The following is a 16,789-nucleotide window of genomic DNA, read 5'->3' as shown; positions in this document are numbered from 1 at the left end:
AACACTTTCGGAGGCCAAGGCGGGAGGATCATTTGGGGCCAGGAGTTTGACACCAGCCTGGGCAACAAAGTGAGACTCTCATCTCTGATAAAAATTAATTTTTTTAGCCAGGCACGGTGGCTCATGCCTGTAATCCCAGCACTTTGGGAGGCCGAGGCAGGTGGATCATGAGGTCAGGAGTTCGAGATCAGCCTCATCTCGATGGTGAAATCCCGTCTCTGCTGAAAATACAAAAATTAGCCGGGCATGGTGGCAGGTGCCTATAATCCCAGCTACTCAGGAGGCTGAGGCAGGAGAATCGCTTGAACCCAGTAGGCGGAGGTTGCAGTGAGCTATTGCCACTGCACTCCAGCCTGGACGACAGAGCGAGACTCTGTCTCAAATAAATAAATAAATAAAGATAATAATAATTTTTTAAAGATAGGCTTTATTTTAGAATAAAAGGATTTAAGAAAATAAATATATCACGATAAGTACTATTATTACATCTATGCGTCATAGATAAGAGAGAAGCTTGGGCCAGGCGAGGTGGCTCACGCCTGTGATCCCAGCACTTTGGGAGGCCGAGGCAGGCAGAGTACCTGAGGCCAGGAGTTCAAGACCAGCCTGGCCAACATGGTGAAACCCCGTCTCTACTACAATTACAAAAATTAGCCGGGTGTGGTGGCAGACGCCTATAATCCCAGCTACCTGGGAGGCTGAGGCAGGAGAACAGCTTGAACCCGGGAGGCAGAGGTTGCAGTGAGCCAAGATCATGCCACTGCACTCCAGCCTGGGTGACAGAGGGAGACTCCATCTCCAAAAAAAAAAAAAAAAAGAGAGAAGCTTGGAACAGCTAAAGCACCCAAGTTTGCAGAGATGTAAGAAACAGCTGGGTCTGGCCTTGAACTGTGTCAGCCTTATTCCAAAGCCTAGTATCTTTTCCCCCACCCCATGCTGTCACAGCTGCTGGTTCCACCAAGATTGCTATATAAAGGAAAAGGGGGAGCAGGGGAATCTCCTCTCCACCCCCAGCTTTCCTTTTCAGCAACACATTAGAGGAGCAAGCCACAAAGATGATGTCTCAGAGCTCGATATAACCTGGAGAGAAGCCAGCACACCAGCTATCGGCAGAACGACCCCAAGGGCGCCCCCAACATGGTTTTCCCAACAGGGCAGCTCATTGGTGCCAACATCAGCACCCCACTCCCAGGTCACCCTCCCACGAGGCAAAGGAACACCAAGGAATCTGGGCTGCTCTGGCAAAACGAGGTGCTCTGAGGACCCCAAAAAGGGCAGCTTGTCCTTCAGGAGAGCTTTATTAAATAAGGCATTCTGAGAAGTACAAGATCCCAAAAAACTGCAACAAAAACATCCCTCGCTGGACCGCTCACCTCACTGCCCCAGCACTCAAAGGCTGAGGCAAGGTCCCAGCCCTGCCAGCCCCCTGGGATGTCACCAGCTGAGATGAAACCAACAACTCACATATTATTCATCCACCACAGACCTTCCTTCTTCCCACAGAGCAGGTCCTGGTGGGTGCTGGGGTACAGAGCTAAGAAAACACAGCCTCTGTCCATCAGGACCTTAAAGATGAGCGAGCCAGCAGGCTGCCTGCTCAGATGCTCAAAATTTCCATGATGAAACATAATGCCCTTTCTTAAAAATAGCATCCTCATTCCAGCAAGCCAGCATTCATGGTGGAGTGTGGCTCTGCTAAGGTTTCACTTCTAGTAACTCATGCTTTTTGGCCCCTTTCTAAGTTGTCCAAAAGCCAGGGACACACACAGAAGCCTCAAGGAGTCCAACCACTCTCCCCACTCCTGTTCCCAAGCGCAAATTGCCCATGCTGGCCATCAGTGGACACTCACTGAATACATTTTGAATGAATAGAGGAAGCAAAGAGGGAGGGGGAGAGAAAGGGATGGGAGAAAAAGGGGGAGGAGGAGTGGAGGGAAGGAAGATTCATTTGACAGAAAGCACATCGCTGTATTTGCAGAAACCTTACTGGATGGTGAAGACTGACTCCTCTATGAGCCAGTAATTCTCTCCTTATCCTATAATAATCTAGTAATGACTGTTTTCATAGTTGTACAGTTCTAATGAAAGATGAAAAATGAATTTAAGAGAATCACAAACTGTCAGGTTGACTGTTTACACAAAATTTTTGCTCTGTTTTGTTTTAGCAGAAGTTTCCACACATCAAGCATCCAGTTACAGTTATGCTATTTATTAATTACTTAGCCTATCACCTTTGTGCATATGCACAAAGTACAGGTCACTCACTGCACTATGGGAGCAAGAGATTGAAAACAAATCTAACCATTTGTTTCAGTCCCTTCCTGCTACTATAACAAAATACCTTAGACTATGTGATTTACAAACAAGGAAATGTATTGCTCATAGTTCTGGAGGCTGCAAAGTCCAAGGTGGAGACACCAGTAGATTCAGTATCTGGTGAGGCCCATTCCTCATGCCTTTTTTTTTTTTTTTTTTTTTTTTTTTTTTTTTCAGACAGAGTCTGATTCTGTCGCCCAGGCTAGAGAGCAGTGGCGCGATCTCCGCTCACTGCAACCTCCGCCTACTGGGTTCAAGCCATTCTCCTGCCTTAGCCTCCTGAATAGCTGGGATTACAGGCATGCGCCACCACGCCCGGCTAATTTTTGTATTTTTAAGTAGAGATGGGGTTTCACCATGTTGGTCAGACTGGTCTTGAACTCCTGACCTCGTGATCCGCCTGCCTTGGCCTCCCAAAGTGCTGAGATTACAGGCGTGAGCCACCGCACCTGGCCTTTTTTTTTTTTAATTTTTTTTTAAATTTTGTTTTTAATTAAAAAATCACTCTATTACCCAGGCAGGAGTACAGTGGTACAATCACAGCTCACTGCAGCCTCAAACTCCTGGGCTGAAGCCATCCTCTTACCTTAGCCTCCCAAGTATATGGGACTAAAGGCATGTGCCACCATGCCTGGCTAATTTTTTAATATTTTGTTTAGAGTCAGGGTCTCGCTATGGTGTCCAGGGTGGTCTCAAACACCTGGCCTCAAGCCGTCCTCCCACCTTTGCCTCCCAAAGTGCTGGGGTTACAAGTTGTGCCACCATGCCTGGCCCCTCATGTCATTTTTTTTCTTGAGATGGGGTTTCACTCTGTTGCCCAGGATGGAGTGTAGTGGCATGATCTCAGCTTGTTGCAGCCTCAACCTTCCAAGCTCAACCAATCCTCCCACCTCTCAGCCTCCCAAGTAGCTGGGACTATAGGCATGCACAATCACACCTGGCTAATTTTTGTTTTTTGTTTTTTTTTTGCAGAGACGGGGTTTCACCATGTAGCCCAGGCTGGTCTCAAATTCCTGGGCTCAAGTGATCTGCCCACCTCATCTTCCAAAGTGTTGGGATTACAGGTGTGAGCCACTGTACTCAGCCCCTCCTGCCTCTTTTATAAGGAATTCATGAGGATTCTGCCTTCATGACCCAATCACCTCCTAAATGCCCCACTTTATACAACTATCACACTTAGGGGGAAGGGATACATTCAGACCATAACACTATTCATCAAAGGAAGACTGGTTAAATAAACAGGGATAAGCCATCAATGAAATTCCTAACCCCCTCTAAAGCATAAGGTCCTCTTCCGGTTCCAGCCACTTCGGGAGCTGCGGGTTCCGGTGCAGGCATGTCCAAGTTCACATACAACCACACACAACCAGTCCCGAAAATGGAACAGAAATGGCATCAAGAAATCCCAGTCCACGTGTATCCCATTTTGGTTTTTTTTTAGAAGAAATTTAAAAAAAAAAAAAGAAAGAAAAAGAAATCCCAGTCACAAAGATACGACTTTCTTAAGTGGGTGAACCCCAAGTTCCTGAGGAACAAGAAGTGCATGAAGAAGATGCAGGCCAACACCATCAAGGCCATGAGTGCACACGCTGAGGCTATCAAGACCCTTGTAAAGTCCAGTGAGGTTGAGCCCAAGATCTCAAAGGGTATTGGCAGCAAAATTCATCGACTTGCCTACACTGCCCACTCCAAACTTGGGCCGCATGCTCATGCCCGCACTGCTAAGGGTCTTAGGCTGTGCTGGCCAAAGGCCAAGGATCAAACCAAGGCCCAGATTGCAGCTCCAGCTTCAGTTCCAGCTCAGGCTCTCAAAAGTGCCCAGGCCCCTAAAAGGCTTCAGAGTAGAGATCTCCGTCTGCAAACATGAGGACAGAAGGATTGGTATGACCTCTGGGCTGCCGTCTGCATGGGGTTGGTATCTTCCTGTGCTATTTGTACAAATAAGCCTGAGGCAGGGGGAAACAAAAAAAAAGAATAGAGCTGTGTGCACAAAATGACCCAATCTGCAAAATACACAAAACTGAAAAGATGTGTGTAGGATGCTCTTCTTTGCATGAAAGCAAGAGGACACACATGCAGGGAGATGCTTGCATGAGCACAGACAATCTCCATGACAAGCTGATAACACTGGCTCCCTTTCAGGAGGAAGGAGTAGGGAGAACTTTTCCTGTATATTCTTTTAGTAAGATTTGCATTTTTTACATTCTACACATATTGTCTACGGGACTAAATGTTTCTGCAGCTAAATTCATAATAGTAAGCATTCTTTTATTAAGTGCTTACCTGGTACAAAGTACTGGGACCAAACATTGGAACAGAATCTTTGCCTTCTCCTTCCTCACAATCTCATTGCAAAACTGGAGTGTTTGGCACAGGATAAAGTAAGAACTTTTTGTTACCTGAGCCAAAAGCCCATCTCATTAAACCAATTTGATTGTTACCATATTCATTCAGTTTTTACCTGCACTGAATATAACTTACACCTTTTAATACAGGACTTATTTGACTTTCAAGTCAATAGTATTTCAAGTCAATATATACTGAACACTTAGTAACAACAACAAGGCAAGTAATAGCAGCTTCCTTTTTGTCACTCCTCCATTCCCAAAGTGTGCCCTGAGTGTCTGCACAGTGGCCAGCCCTCGCCTAGGCACCGGGCATTCAGCAGCGAACAGGACAGACAAGGTCCTCCTCCTATGGACCCTGTAGCCTAGTGGAGGGAGACAGTAAACAACTTCCAAAGAAAATAAGGCCTGGGGCCAGAGAGTGAATGGGGAAGGGGTGTGGCTCCGGCAGTGGGTGGCCAGGGAGGTGAGGGGACAGTTTAGCTGAGTGCCAAGAAGTAGCTGCCATGCACCCATACAAGGAAGTGCAATCCAGGCAGATGGAACTGCAAAGGCAAAGATCCGGAGGTGGGAGGCAGCCTGGCACTCGCGAAGCATGCAAAGATTGGCTGCGGCAGAAATGCACCCATCACGGGGAGAAGGTAAGACAAGGAAGGAGGAGATGGGGGGCAGACAACACAGGGCTTTGTCACCAGGCCAAGGAGTCTAGATGTTACTCCATACGCAGTGGGGATCATTTGAAGGTTATAAGCAGGAGAGTGGCATGATCTCATTTATAGTTTTAAAAGGTCCCCCAGGCCACTGGTCAGAGAAAACACTGCGGTGAGCAAGAGCTGAAGCAGATAATGGGTATAGGGTTTCTTTTTTTATGGGAATGAAATGTTCTCCCATTGTAGTGATAGCTACACAACTCTACAAATACACTAAAACTTGCTGAATTGTACACTTTAAATAGGTAAATTATAAGGTATGTGAGTTATGTCTCAATGAAACTGTTATATTAACAACAACAAAAAAGCAGAAATAGGAAATATTTATGAGGCTGGTGCCATCATCCAGGCAAGACTATAGAGCAGTCCAGACTAGGGGGGTGGCAGTGAGGGAGTGAGGAGTAGGGTACTAGGGTACAGACTCTCGATATGTTATAGATGTAGAAATGCACAATCTCTAAAATGTCAAACATGAAAAAGAAATGCACTGTCTCATTTAATGTTCACAGCAATCCTACAAGGTACTAGCACCATTCCCATTGCTACAGTGGATAAAGTGAGCCCCAGAGGACTCAGTGACCTGACCAAGATCATCTGCTACATCCACTCTCTCTCCTACTAAGGGGTGGAAGCAGGAACGGAGCCCAGGTCTGTCTGATCCAGACCCTGGGCTAAGAGCTCTCCGCATCCTGCACCACCATGAACAGCCTCACCTGCACAATTCTTTCACAGCACTACTTTTTTCCCAGTCTCTCAGCTCATAAATTGGAAAGGTCTTTGGGGACCATCAAGAGTGACTGTTTGGTCCATGCAGGAGCTCTCTTGCCCCGTACCCATTCACCTTTGAGCCACTTATCAATTTACTCCCTCTCAGTGCCAACGTCACCCTTGAATACCTGCTCTGCCACAACGGACAGAGTTCCTTTATGCCTCTCTCCCTTATGAATTATTTCCTTTGCTAATTACACAGATTACTAATCCACCATGTCACTGTTTGCACAAGTGTGGGGCCCAACATCTATATATACATTTAGCCCTACCAAAAGTAGTAACCCCAGTTGGACTAAGAAGCGTATTCACAGAAAAAGAACACAAAAGATACTACTCACAGTATTATTGCTGGGGAGTGAAAAAAGAGAGTTGTTGGATGAATGAAGTCACTTGACTTGTACTTTTTGCTGTACACACTTCTGCATATTTTAACTTCTTATGAACATGTATTACACTTTTCAATATTGATTTTAAAGATGATATTAACAAAGCAAAAAACTAAGCAGAGGTACTGTGGTCCTAAACTTTTGAGCTTGTATGCTTCAAGGACTCATACTAGGGGATACAAAATCAAACACCTCCATGGGACAGGCAGGTAAAATAAGTAAGCGAAAGAGCCAGGTGTGGCGGCACAGAACTATATCCCATCGATATGCTATACTCTATATCCTAAGTATCTATAATCCCAGATACCCAGGAGACTGAAGTGGAGATCACTTGAGCCCAGCAGTTTGAATCCAACCTGGGCAACATAGCAAGACTCAGCCTCTAAAAAATTATATATTTAAATTATTATTATTATTATTATTTTGAGACAGAGTCTCTCTCTGTTGCCCAGGCTGGAGTGCAGTGGTGCAATCTTGGCTCACTGAAACCTCCGCCTCCTGGGTTCAAGCGATTCTCCTGCCTCAGCCTCCCAAGTAGCTGGGATTACAGGCACCCACCACCACGCCCAGCTAATTTTTTGTATTTTTAGTACAGACAGGGTTTCACCATGTTGGTCAGGCTGGTCTCAAACTCCTGACCTCAGGTGATCCACCCACCCGTGACCTCCCAAAGTACTGGGATTACAGGCGCAAGCCACGGTGCCTGGCCTAAAAACTTTTTTTAAAAAAATAAGCAAATTGAACTGCATATAGATTGGGGCAAGTAGGGCAGCACAAGCTCCATCGAAAGTGTATGCCTCTTGGCCGGGCACAGTGACTCACGCCTGTAATCCCAGTAATTTGGGAGGCCGAGACAAGCAGATCACCTGAGGTCAGGAGTTCACGACCAGCCTTGCCAACGTGGTGAAACCCTGTCTCTACTAAAAATACAAAAGTTAGCTGGGCATGGTGGCGCATGGCACACCTGCAGTCCCAGCTACTCAGGAGGATTGAGGCAGGAGAATCTCTTGAACCCGGGATGCGGAGGCTGCAGTGAGCAGAGATCACACCACTGCACCACAGTCTGGGTGACAGGGCAAGACTCTGTCTCAAAAAATAAAATAAAATAAAATAAAATAAAAATAAATAAAAAACAAAGTGTATGCCTCTCTCCTTTACAGTGCTCCAGTGTTAAGCTTTCTCAGTAGAGAATGCTGGAGGGAGGCTGGGCGCGGTGGCTCACGCCTGTAATCCCAGCACTTTCGGAGGCCAAGGCGGGTGGATCACTTGAGGTCAGGAGTTTGAGACCAGCCTGGCCAACATGGAGAAACCCCGCCTCCAGTAAAACTACAAAAATTAAACAAGCGTGGTGGCAGGTGCCTGTAGGCCTGAGTCCCACCTACTCGGGAGGCTGAGACAAGAGAATCGCTTGAACCTGGGAGGCGGAGGTTGCAGTGAGCGGAGATCACACCACTGTACTCCACCCTGGGTGACAGAGCAACACTCTGGAGGGATGTGTGTGAACCACCAGCTATGACTCAACAGCCCCACCTGCACATGGAAGGTTGCTTCCCCCTTTCCCCATGGGTGCAGACCAGCTCTGGCCCCGCAAGCCCAACTTTCTTGCCATCCAACAGCCTGGACCCCATTGTCCCCAACCAGGTCTGAAACCCTGGCCCCAGAGAAGGGCCCCTTCCAAGTATGTCCTTTCTTAGGTCTACTCCCTCAGTCCTAGGCTGCCATAGAGTTTTCTTCTATTCTACACATACTCTTTTTTTTTTTTTTTTGAGATGGAGTCTTGCTCTGTCACCCATGCTAGAGTGCAGGTGGCACAATCTCGGCTCACTGCAAGCTCCGCCTCCCAGGTTCACGCCATTCTCCTCCCTCAGCCTCCTGAGTAGGTGGGACTACAGGCACCCGCCACCAGGCCCAGCTAATTTTTTGTATTTTTTTAGTAGAGACAGGGTTTCACCTTGTTAGCCAGGATGGTCTTGATCTCCCGACCTCACCTACACTTACTCTTTAATCATGGTTTTAAAAGTCAATTTCCTCCATCTTCTTTCCACGGGGTTTAGCTGAGCCCAACCCCATCTCTGAATTTCAGGCATGATGAGCACAGGCTCCAGGCTTAGCCAGGGAGAGCCCTGGATGTTCTGGACATGGTGACAGGCTTGAGAAGGGACAGTGAGACCCCTGGCTGGGATTTTGCTAGAAATACTTGGAAAGACATGCTCTTCTCCCTGGGGTTGCTAAGGTAGCAGAAAACATGCCTGGGCAGGGAACAGACACCCTGTTCCCATTTAGGGACTAGTCGGCCTGAAAATGAAGCCCCCAAGGAGGACAGCAGAGACAAGAAGTTCCTGACAGTCTTGAGAGACTGCAAAGATTCACCCACCCCTGGACTCTCAGTCTCAGAGTCAATAAAACAGCTTTCGTTACATTTTACTTTGCTCAAGCCAATTTACTTTGTTTCGTTTTTATTTATTTATTTAGAGACAGGGTCTCACTCTGTCACCCAGGCTGCAGTGCAGTGGTGAGATCATAGCTCTCTGGAAACTCAACCTCCTGGACTCAAGCAATCCTCCCACCTCAGCCTCCCGAGTAGCTGGGCTACAGGCATGCACCACCACACCTGGCATATTTTATAATTTTTTGTAGAGTCGGGGGTCTCCCTACATAGCCCAGGCTGGTCTCGAACTCCTGGGCTAAAGCAATCTGCCCGCCTTAGCCTCCCAAAGTGCTGGGGTTACAGGTATGAGCCACCATGCCCCAGCCAACCCAAACTAATTTTAGTTGGGAGTCTGTTAGCCACTATCTAAAATCTTTTAAGATTCCTGTCTGTCAGGCCAGGCGCAGTGGCTCACGCCTGTATTCCCAGCACTTTGGGAGGTCAACGTGGGTGGATTACCTGAGGTCAGGAGTTCAAGACCAGCCTGACCAACATAGTGAAACCCCGTCTCTACAAAAAATACAAAAAATTAGGCTGGGCACGGTGGCTCATGCCTGTAATCCCAGCACTTTGGGAGGCCAAGGTGGGGGTGGATCACCTGAGGTCGGGAGTTCGAGACCAGCCTGACCAACATAGTGAAACCCCGTCTCTATAAAAAATACAAAAAATTAGGCTGGGCACGGTGGCTCATGCCTGTAATCCCAGCACTTTGGGAGGCCAAGGGGGGGGGGGGGTGGATCACCTGAGGCCGGGAGTTCGAGACCAGCCTAACCAACGTGAAGAAACCCCCGTCTCTATTAAAAATACAAAATTAGATGGGAGTGGTGGCGCATGCCTGTAATTCAAGCTACTTGGAAGGCTGAGGCAGGAGAATTGCTTGAACCCAGGAGACAGAGGTTGTGGTGAGCCAAGACCATGCCATTGTACTCCAGCATGGGCAACAAGAGTGAGACTCCATCTCAAAAAAAAAAAAAAAAATTAGCCGGGCGTGGTGGTGGGCACCTGTAATCCCAGCTACCCTGGAGACTGAGGCAGAAGAATCGCTTGAACCCAGGAGGCAGAGGTTGCAGTGAGCCAAGACTGCGCCATTGCACTCCAGCCTGGGCGACAAGAGCAAAACCTTGTCTCAAAAAAATAAATAAATAAAAAGATTTTTGTCTGCCACATGGCTGGGCCATGTGTAAAGACACATTCCTGTTGGTTTTATGTGTCTTCAATTCTAATGGGTTTTGTGTTGTTGTTTTTTGAGACAAGGTCTCATTCTGTTACCCAGGCAGGACTGTGGTGACACCATCATGGCTCAGTGCAGCCTCCTTCTCCCCAGGCTCAAGTGATCCTCTTGCCTCAGCCTCCCACGTGGCTGGGACTACAGGTGTGTACCACCACGCCCGGATCATTTTTTTTTTTTTTTTTTTTTAGTAGAGACAGTCTCACTATGTTGCCCAGGCTGGTCTCCAACTCCTGGGCTCAAGCAATCCTCCCAGCTCAGCCTCTCAAAGTGCTGGGATTACAGATGTGAGCCACAATACCCAGCCCCAATTCTAATGTTTGGGTTTTTTTGGGGTTTTTTTTGTTTTTTTTTGAGACAGGGTCTTGCTCTGTTGCCCAGGCTGGAGTGCAGTGGCGCAGTCTCGGCTCACTGCAAGCTCCGCCTCCCAGGTTCACGCCACTCTCTTGCCTCAGCCTCTCCGAGTAGCTGGGACTACATGTGCCCGCCACCACACCCAGCTAATTTTTTGTATTTTTAGTAGAGACGGGGTTTCACTGTGGTCTCGATCTCCTGACCTCGTGATCCGCCCACCTTGGCCTCCCCAAGTGCTGGGATTACAAGCGTGAGCCACCGCGCCCGGCCTCCAATTCTAATGTTTAAAGAGTACAGTCTACACCTTAAAGCCTGCATTTTATCATCCTGTCCTCACTACTCTGACTTCTTTACAGTTGTGCTGTCCACCTTGGCGGCTTCTACCACATGTGGCTATTTTAAGTTTCAATTAATTAAAATAATTCAAGTCCTCCTTTTCCCTGGCCACACTGAGTGCTCCATAGCTACATGTGACCACTAACTACGGACTAGACTGTGCAGACACAGAACGTTCCATCATGGCTGAGAGTTCTACTGGGCAGCACTGCTGGAGAGCATCCCTTTCAAGACACCTTCCACCTTACTCTTGAACTGATGTCAATGGCAAAGGACGCACACATGAACATTAGTAAGTGAGGCCGGGCGCGGTGGCTCACGCTTGTAATCCCAGCACTTTGGGAGGCCGAGGCGGGTGGATCACGAGGTCAGGAGATCGAGACCACGGTGAAACCCCGTCTCTACTAAAAATGCAAAAAATTAGCCGGGAGCGGTGGCGGGCGCCTGTAGTCCCAGCTACTCGGAGAGGCTGAGGCAGGAGAATGGCGTGAACCCGGGAGGCGGAGCTTGCAGTGAGCCGAGATCGTGCCACTGCACTCCAGCCTGGGTGCCTGGGTGACAGAGCGAGACTCCGTCTCAAAAAAAAAAAAAAAAAAAAAAAAAAAAAAAAACCCATTAGTAAGTGGACCTCACAGGCCAGGCACAGTGGCTCACACCTGTAATCCCAGCACTTTGGGAGGCCAAGGCAGGCAGATCACGAGGTCAGGAGATCGAGACCATCTGACCAACATGGAGAAACCCCGTCTCTACTAAAAATACAAAATTAGCCAGGCGTGGTGGCACATGCCTGTAATCCCAGCTACTCAGGGGGCTGACGCAGGAGAATCACTCAAACCTGGGAGGCTGAGGTTGCAGTGAGCCGAGATCACACCAGTGGACTCTAGCCTGGACAACAAGGGCAAAACTCCGTCTCTCAAAAAAAAAAAAAAATTTAAAAAACAAAAAAGTAAGAGGACCTCACAATGGAGGGAAACTTGCCTGAACAGAATTTCCCAAACTTCAGCCATTTTCACACACACATGGGATTTCTATGATCTCCAAATACCTCTAGCTTCTACCTATACAATTTTGTCTAAATTTGATCACCTTACATCAGTGGTTCTCAACTACAGGCAATTTTGCACCCCCAGGGTGGGTATCTGGCAATATCTGGAGACGCTGTTGGCTGTCACAACTCCAAGATGCTACTCTCATCTAGTGGATGGAGGCAGCCAGGGATGCTGCGAGACACCTTACAATGTACAGACAACCTCCACAACAGAGAAGTATCCAGCCCAAAACGCCACTTGTACCCAGTTGAGAACTCCTGCTCTAGGTTTTATATATAAACTATTTGTTTAAAATGGATTCACCCCATTTACATAAATGTATTTTAAATGATAGCCTCTGGCCAGGCATGGCTCACACCTGTCATCCCAACACTTTGAGAGGCCGAGGCGGGAAGATCGCTTGAGTCCAGGAGTTGGAGACCAGCCCGAGCAACACAGTGAGACCTCATCTCTACTAAAATTCAAAAATAATTAGCCAGGCATGGTGGACACGCCTATAGTCTCAGCTACTTGGGGGGCTAAGGACGGAGGATTGCTTGAGCCCGGGAAGTCGAGGCTGCAGTGAGCCCTGATCATGCCGCTGTACTCCAGTCTAGGGGACAGAGCAAGACACTATCTCAAAAAAAAAAAAAAAAAAAGATAACCACATGCCATTACCATAACTAGAAACCAGTATCACTTGCCATGAATAGAAGATAAATAACAAAACCAGCACAATGAAAAGCAAAGTGTGTTACTCCACTCCAGCTGGCTGCTGCAGCTGGCAGTGCCTCTGAGCCAGAAGCCTACCCTGCTGCTCCTCCTCCTTTTCTTTTTTTTTTTTGAGACGGAGTCTTGCTCCGTCACCCAGGCTGGAGTGCAGTGGCGCAATCTCAGCTCACTGCAACCTTCGCCTCCTGGGTTCAAGCAATTCTTGTGCCTCAGCCACCCAAGCAGCTGGGATTACACGTGTGCACCACCACGCCCGGCTAACTTTTGTATTTTTAGTAGAGACAGGGGTTTCACCATGTTGGCCAGGCTGGTCTCAAACACCTGACCTACAGTGATCCACCGCCTCAGCCTCCTAAAGTGCTGGGATTATAGGCATGAGCCACCGCACCTGGCCCCTCCTTTCTTTATTGCTGAGAAGTTAGCAAGTGTTTGGTGTTAGAAAGTGGGCCCTGACAGGGCCATAAATATTGAAGGGAAATTGAAAAATAAATAGATGTCTTGCTAAATGTCTCAATGTGATTCAGTTCCTGCCCATGAATTCCTTAAATTTATCACTGCAGCACCCAGAACCATTGCCTGCCCAACATTTTGGAACTGTTGTCCCGCAGTAGAAACCTTGAGCTTGGTGGCAAATTTACTACAAGTGACCAAATTCCCCCACATCTGTCCAAACAAGAGAAGTGACAGACAGCCTCCCTACTGAGGAGTAGATTTATACATGCAGCTCTCTCTTCCTGGGGAAGCTGCAGCCACACCCTGTGTGTCGCATGCATGGACTTCAGCTCCCTGGCGCCCCACGGTTCCAGAGGAGCAGTGGCCCGAAGCTGTGTTGTGGCAGCTGTCACCTTGGTGTTGTGGGTGCTGCTGTTGTTCCTTAACACCAAACTGAAACTGGACTGTCTGACACTGCCATGACAAATAAACTTCCATCCCACATTCCAGACAGGCTGGGGAGATGGGCGGCAAGACCGAATCCTTTTTTTTTTTTTTTTGACAAGAGTCTCACTCTGTCGCCCAGGCTGGAGTGCGGTGGCAGGATCTCGGCTCACTGCAACCTCTGCCTCCCGGATTCAAGCGATTCTACTCCCTCGGCCTCCCAAGTAGCTGGCATAACAGGCGTGCACCACCATGCCAGGCTAATTTTTGTATTTTTAGTAGAGATGGAGTTTCACCATATTGGTCAGGCTGGTCTTGAACTCCTGACCTCATGATTCGCCCGCCTCGGTCTCCCAAAGTGCTGGCATTATAGGGATGAGCCACCGCGCCTGGCCCAAATCCTTTAAGAGTAAGAAATTAGGCCGGGCGCGGTGGCTCACGCCTGTAATTCCAGTACTTTGGGAGGCCAAGGTGGGTGGATCACGAGGTCAAGAGATCGAGACCATCCTGGCCAACATGGTGAAACCCCATCTCTACTAAAAATACAAAAATTAGCCAGATGCGGTGGCAAACACCTGTAGTCCCAGCTACTCAGGAAGCTGAAACAGGAGAATCACTTGAACCCCGGAGGTGGAGGTTGCAGTGAGCCGAGATTCTGGCACTGCACTCCAGCCTTGGTGACACAGTAAGACTCCATCTCAAAAAAAAAAAAAAAAAAAAAGTTATTTCTCTTACGCTATTTTTCCAGATAAAAAAGGAAAATATGGCTTGTAATCCCAGCACTTTGGGAGGCCGAGGCGGGCGGATCACGAGGTCAGGAGATTGAGACCACGGTGAAACCCCGTCTCTACTAAAAATACAAAAAAATTAGCCGGGCATGGTGGCGGGCGTCTGTAGTCCCAGCTACTTGGAGAGGCTGAGGCAGGAGAATGGCGTGAACCCGGGAGGCGGAGCTTGCAGTGAGCCGAGATTGCACCACTGCACTCCAGCCTGGGCGACACAGCGAGACTCCGTCTCCAAAAAAAAAAAAAAGGAAAATATGAAATAACTTTCTCACCCATTGATAACGGTCATTCAACTAGGTTAAAGTGTAAGTTTAGAAATAACTTAGTTTACACTGCTTCCTGCTTAGACCACTTATTTATTATTTTATTTATTTATTCATTTATTTTTTGAGACAGTTTCTCACTCTGTCACCCAGGCTGGAATGCAGTGGCCCAATCTCGGTTCACTGTAACCTCCGCCTCCCAGGCTCAAGTGATCCTCCCACCTCAGCCTCCCAAGTAGCTGGGACTACAGGCTTGCACCACCACAGCCAGCTAATTTTTGTAATTTTAGTAGAGATGGGGTTTCACCATGTTGGCCAGGCTTGTTTCAAACTCCTGACCTCAGGTAATACACCCGCCTCAGTCTCCCAAAGTAAATTACAAGCATGAGCCACCGCGCCCAGCCTAGACCATTTATATAAAAGAAAACCAAAATGGATTTTCTTAGGATTTGACTCTAAGACAAATAAAGGTTTTAACAGCAGATAAAACAGCAGACCAGATGTGCTATGGTTTCATACAATCTGGCTGAAATGCAAGGGAAAAGCAAATATTAGAGGAGCAGAGCCAAGGGAACAATGTTTCTGAAAAAGGTAACTAACAAGCAGTTGGCCTCCACAGAAACCATCATGTCTGCTGGGAGTTCCCCTATAATCAGTAAGCACTGCGCAAATATTTGCTGAATTGTCTGCATGACACACCAACCTTCCAGGAAGTTACAGGGTCCAGGAAAGAACAGTCTCAGCATTAACGCTGGGCAGATCCAAGAAGAACATAAAGAAAAATTAAAAGTAGCCGGATATGGTGGCTCATGCCTGTAATCCCAGTGCTTTGGGAGGCCAAGGCGGGAGAATCACTTGAGGTCAGGAGTTCGAGACCAGCCTGGCCAACATGACAAAACCTTGTCTCTACTAAAAATACAAAAATTAGCTGGGCGTGGGCCAGGTGCGGTGGCTCACTCCTGTAATCCCAGCACTTTGGGAGGCCGAGGCGGGTGGATCAACAGGTCAGGAGATCAAGACCATTCTGGCCAACATGGTGAAACCCTGCCGTCTCTACTAAAAATACAAAAATTAGCCAGGTCTGGCTGTAGTCCCAGCTACTCGGGAGGCTGAAGCAGGAGAATTGCTTGAACCCGAGAGGCAGAGGCTGCAGTGAGCCGAGATCGCGCCACTGCACTCCAGCCTGGACGACAGAGCGAGACTCCGTCTAAAAAAAAAAAAAAAAAAATTAGCTGGGCATGGTGGCAGGTGCCTATAGTCCCAGCTATTGGGGAGACTGAGGCAGGAGAATTGCTTGAACCCAGAAGGAGGAAGTTGTAGTGAGCCAATATTCTGCCACAGCACTCCAGACTGGGTGACAGAGTGAGACTCTGTCTCAGGAAAAAAAAAAAAAATTAAAAGCAGTATGAATTAGTCAACAGCACTGGTTCTCAATAGCAGGGTGGGGTGATTTTGCCCCCTGCAGACACTTGGCAATGTCTAGGGATGTGTTTAATTGTCACAACTGCAGGGAAGTGGGGTACTACTGGCATGTAGTGGGTAGAGGCCAGGGATGCTGCTAAACATCCTACAATGCCCAGGAGACCCCACCAGAGAGGGTAATCTGGCCCCAAATGTCAATAGTCCTGCAGTGGAGAGCCCTGCTCTGGAGCAGCTCTGCCCACTAGGTTTCTGTGATGATGGAACCATTCTATACTGCACCATCCAGCACAGTAGCCACCAGCCACATGTGGCTGCTGAGTACCCAAAATATGACATTTAAAGTTTATTTCAATACCTGAAGGAATATACATCATTCTACCATAAAGACACATGCACACAAATGTTCACTGCAGCACTACTCACAAAGCAAAGACATGGAATCAACCTAAATGCCCATCAAAGACAGACTGGATAAAGAAAATGCGGTACATATGCACATGGAATACTACGCAGCCATAAAAAAGAACAAGATTGTGTCTTTTGCAGGACATGGATGGAGCTGGAGGCTATTATCCTTAGCACATTAACACAGGAAAAGAAAGTCAAATACCGGCTGGGTGCAGTGGCTCATGCCTATAATCCCAGCACTTTGGGAGGCTGAGGCGGGTGGATCATGAGGTCAGGAGATCGAGACCATCCTGGCTAACACGGTGAAACCCCGTCTCTACTAAAAATACAAAAAAATTAGCCGGGCGTGGTGGCGGGCGCCTGTAGTCCCAGCTACTCAGGAGGCTGAGGCAAGAGAATGG

General features: G+C 47.9%; 1 protein-coding gene across 1 annotated transcript in view; it reads right to left on the bottom strand.

The window, feature by feature from the left end:
- ATP9A (ATPase phospholipid transporting 9A (putative)) overlaps positions 1 to 16,789 on the bottom strand; it is a 173,414-nt gene that overhangs the window by 132,966 nt on the left and 23,659 nt on the right. The gene's annotated exons all lie outside the window — the stretch shown is intronic.

The sequence above is a fragment of the Nomascus leucogenys genome, chromosome 13 (assembly GCF_006542625.1).
Source record: "Nomascus leucogenys isolate Asia chromosome 13, Asia_NLE_v1, whole genome shotgun sequence".
NCBI lineage: Eukaryota > Metazoa > Chordata > Mammalia > Primates > Hylobatidae > Nomascus > Nomascus leucogenys.
This window is presented reverse-complemented; position numbering and strand designations above follow the sequence as displayed.